The following is a 14,284-nucleotide window of genomic DNA, read 5'->3' on the forward strand; positions in this document are numbered from 1 at the left end:
TCAACCACATAAAGTGGAAATAGTGGGAGAATCGCTACACCGCTGGTCGAGGACCAGGTAGTAGTCTAAACTCGACCACTTAAAGTGGAAATAGGGGGAGAATCGCTACACCGCTGGTCGAGGACCAGGTAGTAGTCTAAACTCGACCACTTAAAGTGGAAATAGTGGGAGAATCGCTACATCGCTGGTCGAGGACCAGGTAGTAGTCTAAACTCAACCACTTAAAGTGGAGATAGTGGGAGAATTGCTACACCGCTGGTCGAGGACTAGGTAGTAGTCGTAACTCGACCACCAGAAATAAGGTGAGAGAGATCACTACGTTCTACTGGTTTGAGAACTAGGAGTAGGAGTCTCTTAATCACCTATAGGGGCGCTAAAGTTGGTTTATTACATGTGCATCTCATGTGGCCAGCATGATTCACATAACCAACTTATAGCATATCCGGATGTCCGCTCGCAATCATGTTGGGGATCAAGCCGACAACGTTTGCGAGAATTTATCCGTTAACAACCTTTTCTCGAATAGCCCAGCCATGGTCGGCGCTATGAGATAGGTCGTCGGTCTTCGTTGGCAGGTTAGGTGCGATAACTCCACATTTGTCGAGAATGTTCTCGATAATGGGGTGTACTCGACCACAGCTTACTCGAGTGCTCAATTGTTCCTGAAAAATATTTTCTAGAAGGCAAGACATATAGCGGATAATATCGAGTATGTACTCAAAAAACTGCATGGATCTTCTAGCATTATCAGGATATAACGAGCAGATTAAACATCAGGCATTATGTAAACCGTAAACAAGCATGATTCATACAGAAGAGAACAAAGTGAGCCCCCAGCGTTAGACCGTAGTTGGCCTAACATCGGGGACACTTGCACAATAGATATTGTATAAAAAACATGCTCTAGGTAAACATAATAAATTATAGATCTGATAATGCTGTATGATCTGAATAGGTACGATAAATTGCATATAACATATTGCGTACCTTCGTAGATACATGCCGGATGTATCTACGAAATTAGTAGATTAATTTAAAAAACCAATCTACCAATTACCTTGTTGCGTACTCGTTCGACATCATACGTTCTGACATCTTTTGGTACATCTTAAGGCTTGGTCGATCTCAAGAGATCGAGTTGTTGATGATGATGGTTCCGATCTCGTCGGGAGACATACTCTGGTCGGGTTAAATCTCCCCACAGCCGAAGTCGTCGAGTAGTTTGTTTTCGGAGAATCCATCTCTTGAACCCATCTCGTCGAAACCCTGAAGCACCAAAATCCCCCTACCTGGCGCGCCACTGTCGACGTTTGATGTCGCGATTCTGGTATTTGCATAGTATGGGGATCGTTGGTACTAGGATATATGCGAGACTGAGGTAAAAGAGACGGAGACGAGGATTTTTATATAGGTTCGAGCCCCTGAATTGTCAGGTAATAGCCCTACATCCTATTGGATGGAGCCGGTCGTTGCTCTTATTCACCATAATCACACCAGTACAATATTTGGGGTAGCCTATCTAACTATTGTCGACATGGCGGTCTGAAGGTCTGACTCGTAGTCGACAACAGGGTATTCTTCCTTCTCGAATCCGTGCCCGGCGAGATCAGAGACAGCGCCTTCGTCTCTCCTGACAGTATCCGGAGACACTGTAGGGGACTAGCCGTGCTTATCCCTGAAGTCGATATCCGGCATTTTGTCTTGGCGTATGTTGGCTTGTATGTTGTGGCTTCTGTTGTTCCATAGATTATGGTGGGTGTTGATTGTGTCTTCGTATCCCCTCTCCTCCTAGGGGGCCTTGTATTTATACCCATAGGTGTCCCCTTGTCCAAATAGAACTAGGAAAACCAATATGAATACAATCCGATCGAGTAGTCCTTGTCGTTTCCATGTAGAACTCTGGTTGTCTTTCCTTATCCGGAACTCCCTCAAGGTCAGTTTCCGTATAAGACATGGTATGTGGTGGGTCCTGCCGAGATTTAGTAAACTACTATTAGGTATGTGGTATCCATAACGCTGACAACAACCCACTCTCCTCTTTCCCTTAAAAATATCTTATCCTCTCCTCTCTTCTCTCATCCTCTCCGCTCCTCACCCCACCCCACTCCACCTCCTCTCCACTTCACAGTCCGACGTCTTCTCCTCTCCTCACCCCACTTACCTCCTCTCCACTTCACAGGCCGACAAAGGTGGTGGCGGCAGCATCGGGCGCTCGGTAGGTGGCAAAGGCGGTTGTGTTGACGGCTACCTCATGTGGGAAGAGGAGCGGCGACTGTGGCTTTGTTGGCCCGTCCACGCATGGATCCGGTGGGCCAGGCTCTTCCCCTCGACATGGATCCCGCCACCTCTCCCGCCCCCTCCCTCGTACATGGATCTGGTGGCACACATCAATGGCAGGGAGGGGTGGCGACGACTACGGCGGCTGCAGTGACTATGTCTGGGGTGAATGGGAAGATCCGGCGGACTCTCCCCTTGACGTGCAGATCCTGCTGACTCTCCTCCCTCACGCATGGATCCGGTGGACATGGGCTCTCCTCCTCCACGCCAGCGTGCGGATCCGCCAATGGCAGCAATAGGAGGCTGGAAGGATAGGGAGGGCATCGGCAACGACGACGGTCACCGGATATGGAGTGATGATGGCAGCGGCCGCTGAGCAGGGGAGCTGCATCCGCTTCGGAATTTTTTCTTTGGAATTTTTTTTCAGAAAATTCTTTTTGCCGGCGGATGTCCTAACAAGCCCGCTTGCGAAAATTCCTTTTTACACGCGGTTTGTGCTTCTTGTCTGTGAAAATTCTGATTTTTACAGACACCTTGGAGGTAAGTGGTCGCTACCTCCGCCTACGAAATACATTCTTGCTGTATGTAAAAACTGTTTTTTGTAGTTGTGAATAGATGGAAACAAGGAATCATCATATGTTCCCGAATGTGGGAGTTTTGTTTTTGTGGGAGAGGAAAACCGTTGGGGAAACCTTCACAGCTGCAAGGAGCTCCTGGTGCAAGGAATCACTGGGAGAATGAGTTTAGTTTAATTTACTCGTACGCTTTGGTTACATCAATGTTACATTAAACTATGGTTCCCCCATCGTTGCACGAGTCTAATTCATCTTTGAGGTACCATGAATATATCGACAGGTTGGCCTAAATCATTTCTTTTGTACAACTTTAGTGACCGCCCGTTACTTTTTATTAGAGTGTCATACGACAGCTTAGAATTATTCCGGTGGAACCTTTTTAGAAAAAAAAATCGAAGTCTCAAATAATAGGTCGATTAATTCAATTGAACCAATGGTCGGATGTTTTATTATTTTCTCTTAGAATTTCTCTGTTTTTTTAAAAAAATATGTTTTTTTTAAAAAAACTTAAGAGGTGATACGTTCACGTGGCAGCTTAGGAGCGGTCCGATGGATATTTAATTTTTATGACTATTTGGATGATATAAAAAGGGCCAGAATATAGACTAGATGGTTTTTTTTAATCAAAACATATATAACATACATAGTTCTTAAATTGTTCGTATAGTTGCTAGGAATAGAATTGTTCAGATGAATTCGAAATTGAACTGAATACGTGGTTTAGTTGTTATTGTTTTTTAAAGTAAACTAGTAAGGTAGTCCGCGTAATCGCGCGGGCATGCATCCTAGACTGTATTTGAAAAACTTATACAGGTGAAATATTAATTACCGAAACTTATAAAAGATCATTTGGTTTGTCTAGATTATTTGTGCACATTTAGAAAAAATACCTTAGTAATTGGAATATTTTCTCTAATTAAAGGCGATTTTTTGATGCAGTGGCTAGGACTATTCATATTTCAGTTAGTTATTCTACTTTTGTAGTGTAGTTTAATTTAGCTATACATGTTTCAAAACATGTCACGGTGTGACTTGTGTTGTTGAATTTTTCTTTTTCTTTTGGCAAATTGAATATGTAATTTTTATTTCTATACTATTGATTTAATTTAGCTATACATGTTTGTAGAAGGATTCATAATGACATAATATTTGTTGTCAAAATTTTAAGGTATTTAGAAGCGATGTAAAGTGCACGAGTGGACTGTGCCCCAATGCTATAATTCTTATATAGCAAAATATGGGCATATGTATCTTACATTGTTAGTTTAATTATAAAGAGAGACCAATTAGATAGAAATCAACTGTGTAGCTTATAAAAAAACTATAGTTGTTTCAATATTTATTGTTTATCTTCTAGTTCAGTAGCTACAAAATAAGGAAGGGGATAGTAGTGTTTTTTTGCATGTGAGAGGGAGGAGGAGGTGGAGGGAATTTATTTTTCTAAATAATTTAAGTGAAAACCGATTATAATGTTTCTTTTTTTCCTCAAAATTTCTTTTATTGTCTTTATAACTTTTAAGACATGACACATGTTGACTTAATGTTTTGCAACAATAGATCTAATTGATGAAAATAATAAATCCATCGAGTTAAAATGAATTGTCTTCTAATTTTTAAGACGTAATACATTATTACTTTGCTCTATGGGATGTTTAATCAATTTTTGTCATCTAGACTGATTTATGACATAATGCATATAGTCAACTTTTTTGTAATGTCTCATTCTTATTTGGTTTCCGTGAAAAAAAATTTGGAGTCTACTTGAAATGATGTATTGTAATTTATAGTAAAATATAGATAATGTGGAACTTGAATTATTTATTTAGTTATAAATAAAACAACAATTGAAACAAACTAAAAAGCAGATACAACTTTTAAAATTATAATCGTTAAGCTATCTAATTATTTATTTTTTATCTGATGTTGTCCGTTGAAAAAAATAAGAGGAGGTGAGGGGAGAGAAGGAGAGATAAGGTACGCGTGGGGATGTTCATGTGAAGATATACATTACATGTGAAGGGTTGGAAGTGGACCTTTTCCGTTTTTATATTGTTAAGATATCAGTTGAAAATAATAAGTACACCGTGTTTAAGTTAAAATAATTAATGGTTAGATGTTCATATGTTTTTCTTAGAATATACAAGTTAAATTATAGTCAACGTATGCATTAAATTCTAATTTGTGATTTTAATTATAAATAAAATAATTACAGAAATATAATGTATAATTTGGTCCGATAGCAAAAAAAAAAAAAAACTTTCATAAAGAAATAAACGGGAAAAGGGGACATCTCCTTTTTGAGAAAGGGAACAAATCAATCTAATCTAGTGGATCGGAGTGGTGGGCATATTAATTTTAGTAAAAATCAAAGGCTAGTTATTTCTTTTTTTTTCTCATATTTTTTAAGATTATATCTGATTTATTAGAGCGTCACGTTGTATCATATGAGCATTTATATGAGCATCATGCGGTGGCTTAGAATCGTTTATAGGAAGTTTAATGGACATTTACCGTTGATATATTTTAGCGACACATATTTGTTGAATTATTTAAGGTGACATAATATATGTTATCAACTATTTTATAATTAAAAAATATTTCATTGTTATATTTTGTTGCCATGTAAAGAATATGGCCCATAGAAGAATATGGATCTTGAATTATTTATTTATTAATTATAAATAAAATAATAATAAAAAAATAAGACATGTAACTATTGAAATTGGAAGATTAGAAAAGGGAAGAGAATATGAGAGGAGGGAGTACGTATCGTACGGTACTAATTGGAGGAGATGAACGTACCAGAGGAGGGGAGGTGGGGACTGGTACTGTGGAGAGGGGGATTTTATTTATTTTAATTACTAAATCTAATGGTTAAAAATATTGGACCCACCAATTCAAAGGAAAATCAACGGTTGCATTTTAGAGTGCCACTTGATGGTTTAGAAACATTTGTAGGAGCGACATATGGTAGTTTAGAAGCGTGTGTAGAAAGTTTAATGGACTTTTAGTATGCAATAGGTAGATTTATTTTGAATAATCAACTACTACCTCTGTCTCAAAATAGTGGTCGCTTTGACGTTTGACTAATCGTCTTATTTAAAAAATTGGTGTAAATATAAAAAAAGATAAGTCATACTTAAAATGATTTTGATAATAAAGCAAATCATAAATAAAATAAACAATAATCCTATAATTTTTAATAAGACAAATGTTCAAAAGTTACAAACAAAAACTCAAAACGATAAGTATTTTGGGATGGAGGTAGTACCGTACTTATGCTTACTTAAGAGTTAAGACTCGCGATGGAGCTATTAGCAGGCACGGGATATCATGGAGGGATTAACTTTTTTTTCCACAAATCTAATATAAGGGTGTAAAAATAACAAGTCCACGGGTAAAAAGTGAGGGCCAAATGTTTCCTTTTTCTTTAGAATTTCTATAAACATTCTATAATAGTTTATAATTTATTAGAGCATCACTTAACTACGTTCAATAATAATAGATATACTATTATCCTATATCAGTTTTTCTACAAGTTTTTTACAATCATATTTCGGTATAAATCGATGCATGTTTTTTTTTTAATAATGACCCTTTTTCTTATGTGGCAAGCAACAGCAGATGCTCAAGGGGAACTGGGGTTTACTTGTTTGGGACAAAGCCTATCGCGGTTTCATGATAGTTTTCTGAACCAGCTGGAATAAGAAGATAGCTAGCTATGTCTGAAATAAGTTGAGCTCAACATAGCTTGTTTGATTGTTTCAGTGTCAATTAGAACCAAGTGCATACTGGGTGTGTTTAAGAAGTTGGGAGAAGAGAATATTGAGAGATGCGCAAAAGATAAACCATTAACACAAAATTATTGAATATATTAATTATTTTAAACTTAAAAAAATAGATTAATATGATTGTTTTTATAAACACTAATGCGCGAAGAAAAGAGCTATTTCTTAATCTTTTCTAGCAGGGACGATTGCAGCTAGTAGCGCTTGGTGGTAGTATATATGTAAATAATTGGCTCGCTTTGCAGTGTTCATCCAACGTGGAGGCGACGACGAAGACTCGGGGTCAGTCGTTGGGCGTGTGGGCTGAGTCAGTCAACACACCATTGAGGAGACAAATATCCGGGCCGGGTTTTCGTTGCTATTTATTAATCATTTGTACTATTAGAAAAGCTATTCAGCTATTCAGCATTCAATTTAAGTTCATTCGACCGAAAAGAACAGTACTAGTTGGAGGCCGTCAGTCAGCGAATATTAATCATTATTACTAGATGTGGATGCATGAACTGCAAAGAGGAAAAAATGGCTCCTCGATGATACCCATTACCAAATCCGAAAGCAATGGATCACCAAGTCCGAAAGCAACGGACGAAGGGCCTGTTTGGTTCATTGAATGGTTGCTTTACTTTGCCAAACTAAATCAAAATTGAAACGAACGAAGCTTAGTCAAAAATCTGGCAGCATGCTGTTGTATTTGTGGTACCAAAATAGTTTGACCACACTTATGATACATGTACTCCATCTATCCCATTTTGATCATCCCTAAGATTTTTTTAGGTCTTCCCAAAATGAATATCATGTAATATGTGTCTCTTCATTTATTTGTGTAAAAAGTAAATACGCATCATTGAATGTGTTGCATGCACCTAACTAGGATTAATTTCTATTGGTGCAGTGACTTGCAATATTTAAAACATTAGCAATCCACGGGACACGAATCGATGAAGCATATTAACCGATAAGAATTAATTTGAGAATAATGAATATTTGGTGTCATTGGTTTTGGTGGATCGATGGCAGAGGATGCGGACCCGGATGGATGGAGCCTTTTGGTTAGGAGATGAGTCTATGCGACTTAGGATATAGAAGTAGAAATGTTTGGCACAGAAATGTTTGGCACAATACAAGTGTGGCATGTCTAGCATTGCCCACATTTATATATATGTTAATAAATCTAGGCACACATATATGTTTAGATTCATTAACATATATGAATATGGGCAATGCTATAAAGTCTATTTCAATGTATGTTTTAAAATTTATACCGTAAATTTTAATTATTACGGTCATAATAAATTCTTACATGTCCACTCAGCTTCATGCTCGTGTAGTATACTACTACGAAAACCATCTTTCATGGTGGCCATTTTAGCTTTTCGCTGGCGGAATTTGGAGCCGCCACAAAGCAAAGGCCAGTGAAGGTCTAAGATTTTCGCTGGCGGTTTCGTTCCGCTTGTGAAAATCTACACACGGTTGCGGTCCGCTTGTGAAAATCGATTTTCGCAAGCGGACAAACGATTTTTGCTGGCGGTTGAGTGTCGCTTGCGAAAACCCATTTTCTCTGGCGGTTACCTAAAGAGAACCGCCAATGAAAATCAACCCACCCCGCCAAAAATTCCCTACCCCAAATTCAAAATTCCCCACCCGGCCAAATTCAAAACAATCCATATTTAGAAATTGACATAAACATCATTCAAACACAATAATCCAGAGCATCACAAATACGTACATAATATTGGCATCAATCCAAATACAACATTGACATCATCAACAGAACAAACACACAGATTAACCTAACAAACATCCTTACAAACCAAAACACACAAAAACACACAAAGAGAACCACCGCCGAAGCCATCGGGACGAGCCACCGTCGCTGCCATCTACCGGTCGCGGAACCAAAACACACAAAAACACGCTTGCCGGCAGCATCGCGGTCATCGTCGTCACCACGGTTGCGGTCGTTGTCGTCAGCTCCACCACTGGGGATGAACCGCTGCTGTCGCCGCCATCCGCTGCCGAGGACGAGCCGCCACCATCCGACGCCGGGGACGAGCCGCCGCCGCCCGCGCCGCGTGCTCCCCGTGCCACCACCGGGGCAGATCCACGCGTCCTCCCCGCCGCCGCCTCTGTTCTGCCGCCGGCGGTGGCCTCCTCCCCTCAGACAGATGGGAGAGGAGGCGATGGGAGGGCAGGGGCGGCGCGGGGAGTCGCCGGTCGTCGCCGCCAGAGCCGCCGCCGTTGCCGTCGCTGGTCGACGCCCCCAGAGCCGGCGCCGATCGTCGCCGCTAGAGCCGCCACCTCCGTCGCAGGTGGAGAGGCCGAGAGGGAGGAGAGAGAGAAGAGGAGTGGATAAGAAGAGGAGGGGATGTGTGGTGTTTTAATGTGGAGAAGATGATGAGGATGGGTAGGTGGGTGTTTTAATGTGACAGATTTTTTTGGTTGGATTTTCACTGGTGGTTCTGTTTATTGCCCTCCATGAAAAATTGGACCGCCAGCGAAAATTATCTATTTTCGTTGACGGCGCACCTAATTGACCACCAGCAAAAATAGACATATTTTCGCTAGCGGCCACATTAGATGGGCCGCCAGTGAAAACTCATTTTCACTGGTGGTCAGTGCCCCTCACCCCCTCGTTACAAGTTTGCTGGCTGTTTTCACATTTTTTCGCCAGCGAAAATAATAGACCAACGCTATGAAAAATCATTTTTCTAGTAGTGGTAGTTTGTTCTTCGTTCCTCATATTTTGCACATTCAACCATGTTTGTTCTCATGCACTACACTACATAAACGATTTTTACAAACCGCTAAAACACATTTTCACAAATGGCTAGACGACCTGCCAAGAGGCGTTTGCGAAAATAGTATTTTATCAAATGGGTGGCACAACTGCGTGCAAAATCCGATTTTCACGGGCGGTCAAGTTAAGCCACTCACCTAAAAAAAACCCACAAAATTCAAAACCTAGCTTCGATTCACCCTAGCCGCTTCCATCATCATTGATCCAGTCCGCCGCCGCCGCCGCCGCCATCATCGTTGCTGAGACCCCACCACACTCAAGGCCAGCGGCGGAGGATCCACCCCTCCAAGGGTCAGGGCTGCTGGATCGTCGCACCCGGAGCACTCGATGTTGCTACCGCTTTCATCACCTCGCGTAGCACCTGACGCTCCTGCCGCCTTCACCACCTCCTAGAGCGCATGCCACTGTCGCATCCTTCGCCACCTCCTAGAGTGGAGGAGAGGAGATAAGGCTATGAGGGAGGAGAGGAGGGGAAAGGAGGAGGGGAGACAGGAGAGGATAGGACTTAGACTTTTTAAGTGAGAGAAGGGTGGGCAGCTGACCTAGTGGGTCCGCCGACGAAAACATTTTTATTTTCATAGACGGACCTATTAAGAGACCCACATACGAAAATTGATTTTGCATTCAGGTCTTGTCTTCCTTGGGACCAACATTACTGTAGATGGATAATGTCACGGTTCACCTGCAGGCTTAGTAGATTCATTATAAAAACAATTATATTTTTAGACGGAGTTAGTTCTGATGAGGACATCACTCCTTCGGACACACACAACAATCCACCACCGGTCATTCAAGGACCAATTCCAAGAGCTCACGCGTGACAATTGAATTTAGAGGTGAATACGTTCCTATATTCTTCTTTGTATGATTTTGAGAATAGATTGCTACCTAATGATTATATTATGATTAGGAGTCACTTAGAGAGGGACTTAGAGGCGTGGAGGATCGGCAAAGGCGTCCAAGTCAAGATGGAGGCCCAAACCAAGTCGACTTCGAGCACGTTTCGGAGTCCAGGACCAGTCTGCACTAAAACGGGTGCCCAGGTCGCATACGTGCTCGGATTTATACGTTCTTTATATAGATGGAAAACTAAGAAGAAAACCTTTCCAATGTTTCTGGTCCCATGTCCAAATTCTTTCCGAGTCAACGGAAATGGACCGAACAAATTAACGTCCAAATTCTGTTCCAGTGCTGCGTCACCGTATTTGGACCTTTGAGCCGTGTATCGTGTTGGAACCCATTAGGGTTGCGTCAAGGGTTGTTTGCACAACCCTAAACTCTATATATCAATACCCACCGTCACCTTTACAGTTTGGGTTTTGCTTAGATTATTCAGTCAAGAACTGTTTCGCAGCTAGATCGGTTTGTAAGACCCCAACTTGTGAGTTTAATCATTCATCTGCAATTTTGGTTGTATTCTTCCTTGTTTTTGTTTGTGTTCTTTGATTTGTAAACAGGAATTAGCCTTCTCAGCGAGATCAACTACGTTTCGGCACGGTTGATAACTAGAGGTGACGTGGTGCTGCGATTGTGGGGCTCAAGGGCGTGTTAGTTCAGAAGCTGGATCTATTTGTGTCGCGACTCCGCTTAAATCAACTGTTTATCAGAACCTTTCAGAAGATTGGGAACTCTGGTCCACATTAAGTAAACATTAGTAAGATGTAATATTCTACGAGGAAAGGAAAACAAATATGGATGTGATCACCACAGTGAAGACATTAACGTAGTGTAGTATTGACCTGCGCGCTGTTTTTTATTCGTGATTTGTTAATCATATATACTTGCTAAACATATATAATTAGCTGCAGATTAAACACGATCTGAATGTAACATGCTGTTACCTAATATATGTCGTGATACTTCCAAGTTGCAACAGCCAGTACCTTCTTTGAGTGGTTAATGCCGAAGAGGTACAAAACCATCACACCACACGTACGATTGGATTTGTACTGTTAAATTTAAACGTGAAAAACTGAAAATTATACTTGGGAGTTGTTCAAAGATCTTTGATACTTCATCCATCCAAAATAAGTTGATATAGTACGGGATATGACATATTTTAGTCCTACAAATCTGATCAGGTGGAAACCTCCACTGCTGCACAAACCCTTTGTAGCCCCGGTTTGCAACAACCTTTAATCCCTGATAGCAAACCGGGGCTACGAATCCGTGATTAAAGATCGTTATCTTTAGTCCTGGTTGGTAACACCAACCAGGACTTAAGATGGTAGCGCCACGTGGCTGGCGCTACCATTTTTATTCTTTTTTCTTTTATTGTTTTTTTTGCTGCTTGCATCTCCTGATTTCAACCACACACGCCGTCATACCCAAATCCCAAGAAATCATCCATAAACCATACACAACAAAATCATCCACAATACATGCCCATCCACAATCCACAAATCAATCACAAAATCATCCCCAAATCAACAAATCATTCACAAAATAAAAAAAATCCACTGGCCGCTGGCCACCCGGCCTCCCCTCCCGCCAGATCTGGTGAAGGGGAAGCTGCCGCCCGCCGCCTCCGCCGCTGCCCGCCGCCTTTGGGGGGAGGGGGAGGAGATGGGGAAGGGGGAAGGGGAGGAGAGGGGAGGGAGAGAAGGGGGTGAGAATGAGAGGGGAGGAGGAGGGGGAGGAGATAAGATCGAAGGTTGACGAGGTGCTCGATCGACGCGCGGCTCGGACTAAAGATGCCCCGGTTGTATATACCAACCGGGACTAAAGATAATGGGGGTCTGGCATGTTTTTGAACCGGGACTAAAGATCAAAAAGTTGTACTGGGCTTTTTAACCGGGACAAAAAATGAGGAACCGGAACTAATGCGGTTTTTGGCTAACCCGACAAAGATGGTTTCTCCAGTAGTGCTCTCCAGATTTATATAGTACTATGACATGTCTCATCCTTTACTATATTAATTTATTTTGGGATGAAGGAAGAAGTTATTAATTAACCCTACTGAAAAAATGTCATCAATACAGATTGAAAAAAGTCATCTCTACCGGTTGTAGCTACGAACCAAAAATATTTTTAATACTCCTATCATCCTTACATACCACTTCAGTGTTGGATGTAGACATGAACACTCCTACCATCTTTATCGCTGTATAATATGAAGTCTCACGTCTCAACCACTAGGACCTATCTTTTCAAGTCAAATATAATCCTTTTCATGGGGGAATTCGAACCTGAGATCTCTCCCACGCGTGCACCTATATTTACCAACACGCCTACAAGCCTATTAGAAAATGAATATTGTTTTCCTTTTAAGCCTTCCTAATTGAGATTTGAATCATGGATTTGAGTATGTAAAACAATTCAAATAAAAATATTGTCAATGATAAAATTGTAGTTCTTATCAAGAGCTACAATTTTTATATACACTTTGTCGCAGTTCGAGTTCGTATGAAAAATTAAAGTTCATATCTAAAACCGACATTAATATGACTAGGGTCATTAGTATCAGGTCATAAGAATACATCGCCTTTTGATGTGAGTTGTATTAGTGTCGGGCCGGTATCATGATATTTCCCGCCAACAAGCCTACCCATCTCCGATTGGCTTGAACCAATACTGATTCCTTAATGATAAAATTTGCTATAGGACATTAAAAAACATGTAATTAGCTGAGAGACACCGCAAAAATGTGTATTTGCTATAAGACATCTTTAAAAACTGGTAATTAGCTGCTGGACACCCGCGGTATTATTTTATTATTTTCAGAGGAATAGGAGAGAGAAACCATGTTTAAAAACAAGTTTGCCCTTGGCTCAAATGAATCCAACGTGGGCCCCACATGTGACCTTAAATGTAAGCCCCTCTCTCTCCCCCCCACGCAGCGCCGCTTTGACCAGCCGGAACACGCCGGCGGTGGCAACAAGTCCAGTAGGCTCTTCGTCGTGTAATCAGGTCCCGCGCTGCGACGTCGTGTGGTGAAGCGGCCGAGCATGCGGTGGCGGGGCGAATGGAGGTTGCCGCTAGGGCAGAAATCTTTGACAATGCAGGAGTTGTCCTAGCCGGCGTTGAAGTCGACAAACATGGTGTGCAGGAAAGTGTGGTCGAGCCAGCGCAGGACGCGCTTCTCCTTTGAGGCGACAGAGGTAGACGTTCCCGATGTCCGCGGCTCTGACGCAGCGGACGAGGGTGAAGTCCCACGGGCCGAGTGGCGCAGCGGCGGCACAGATGGGCGCCTAGAGAGGTCGGCGGCGTCGTGCGGATGTGGCTGGGAGGAGGTGGGCATGGCCGAGTCGATAGAGAACATGGAGGAGCGGCCAGCGACACTCGGCCGTCCTTGCCTGCACGCCGACATCCGTCCGTCCTTGCCTGCGCGCTGGCATCACCTCCCCTCCTGCTCTGGCGCCACCTCTACTGCGTCGTGCTGGTCCCGGCACTTGCGCGCGACCGCAAAGCGCCACCCCATCCAAGGCGCCACACCGGCCCGCGCCTCGTCGCGTGGTCACCGGCGCTCTCCCTCCCCGTCGGGTTCACTTCAAGAAAGAGCAAAGAGAGAAAGAATTTGATAGAGAGAGAAAATAATAAGGAAGAAGGAGTAGAGAAGGATAGAGAAAAACAAAAAGAAAAAAAAATCTAAGGGTAGAACCGTACTTACACAGTTGTTTCTCTCTCCAATTTCTCCGGATATAATAAAATAATCTCACGGGCGTCCAGCAGCTAATTACCAGGTTTTCATGGTGTCCTATAGCAAATACACGTTTTTGTGGTGTCTCACAGCTAATTACATGTTTTTGGATGTCCTATAGCAAATTTTGCCTTGGTTAATCATCATTGCCGGGTATTCAGATAAACCAGCACTAATTGGACACTGAATAATCAGTTTCCTCTACTAG

The sequence above is a fragment of the Oryza sativa genome, chromosome 1, assembly GCF_034140825.1.
Source record: "Oryza sativa Japonica Group chromosome 1, ASM3414082v1".
Lineage (NCBI taxonomy): Eukaryota > Viridiplantae > Streptophyta > Magnoliopsida > Poales > Poaceae > Oryza > Oryza sativa.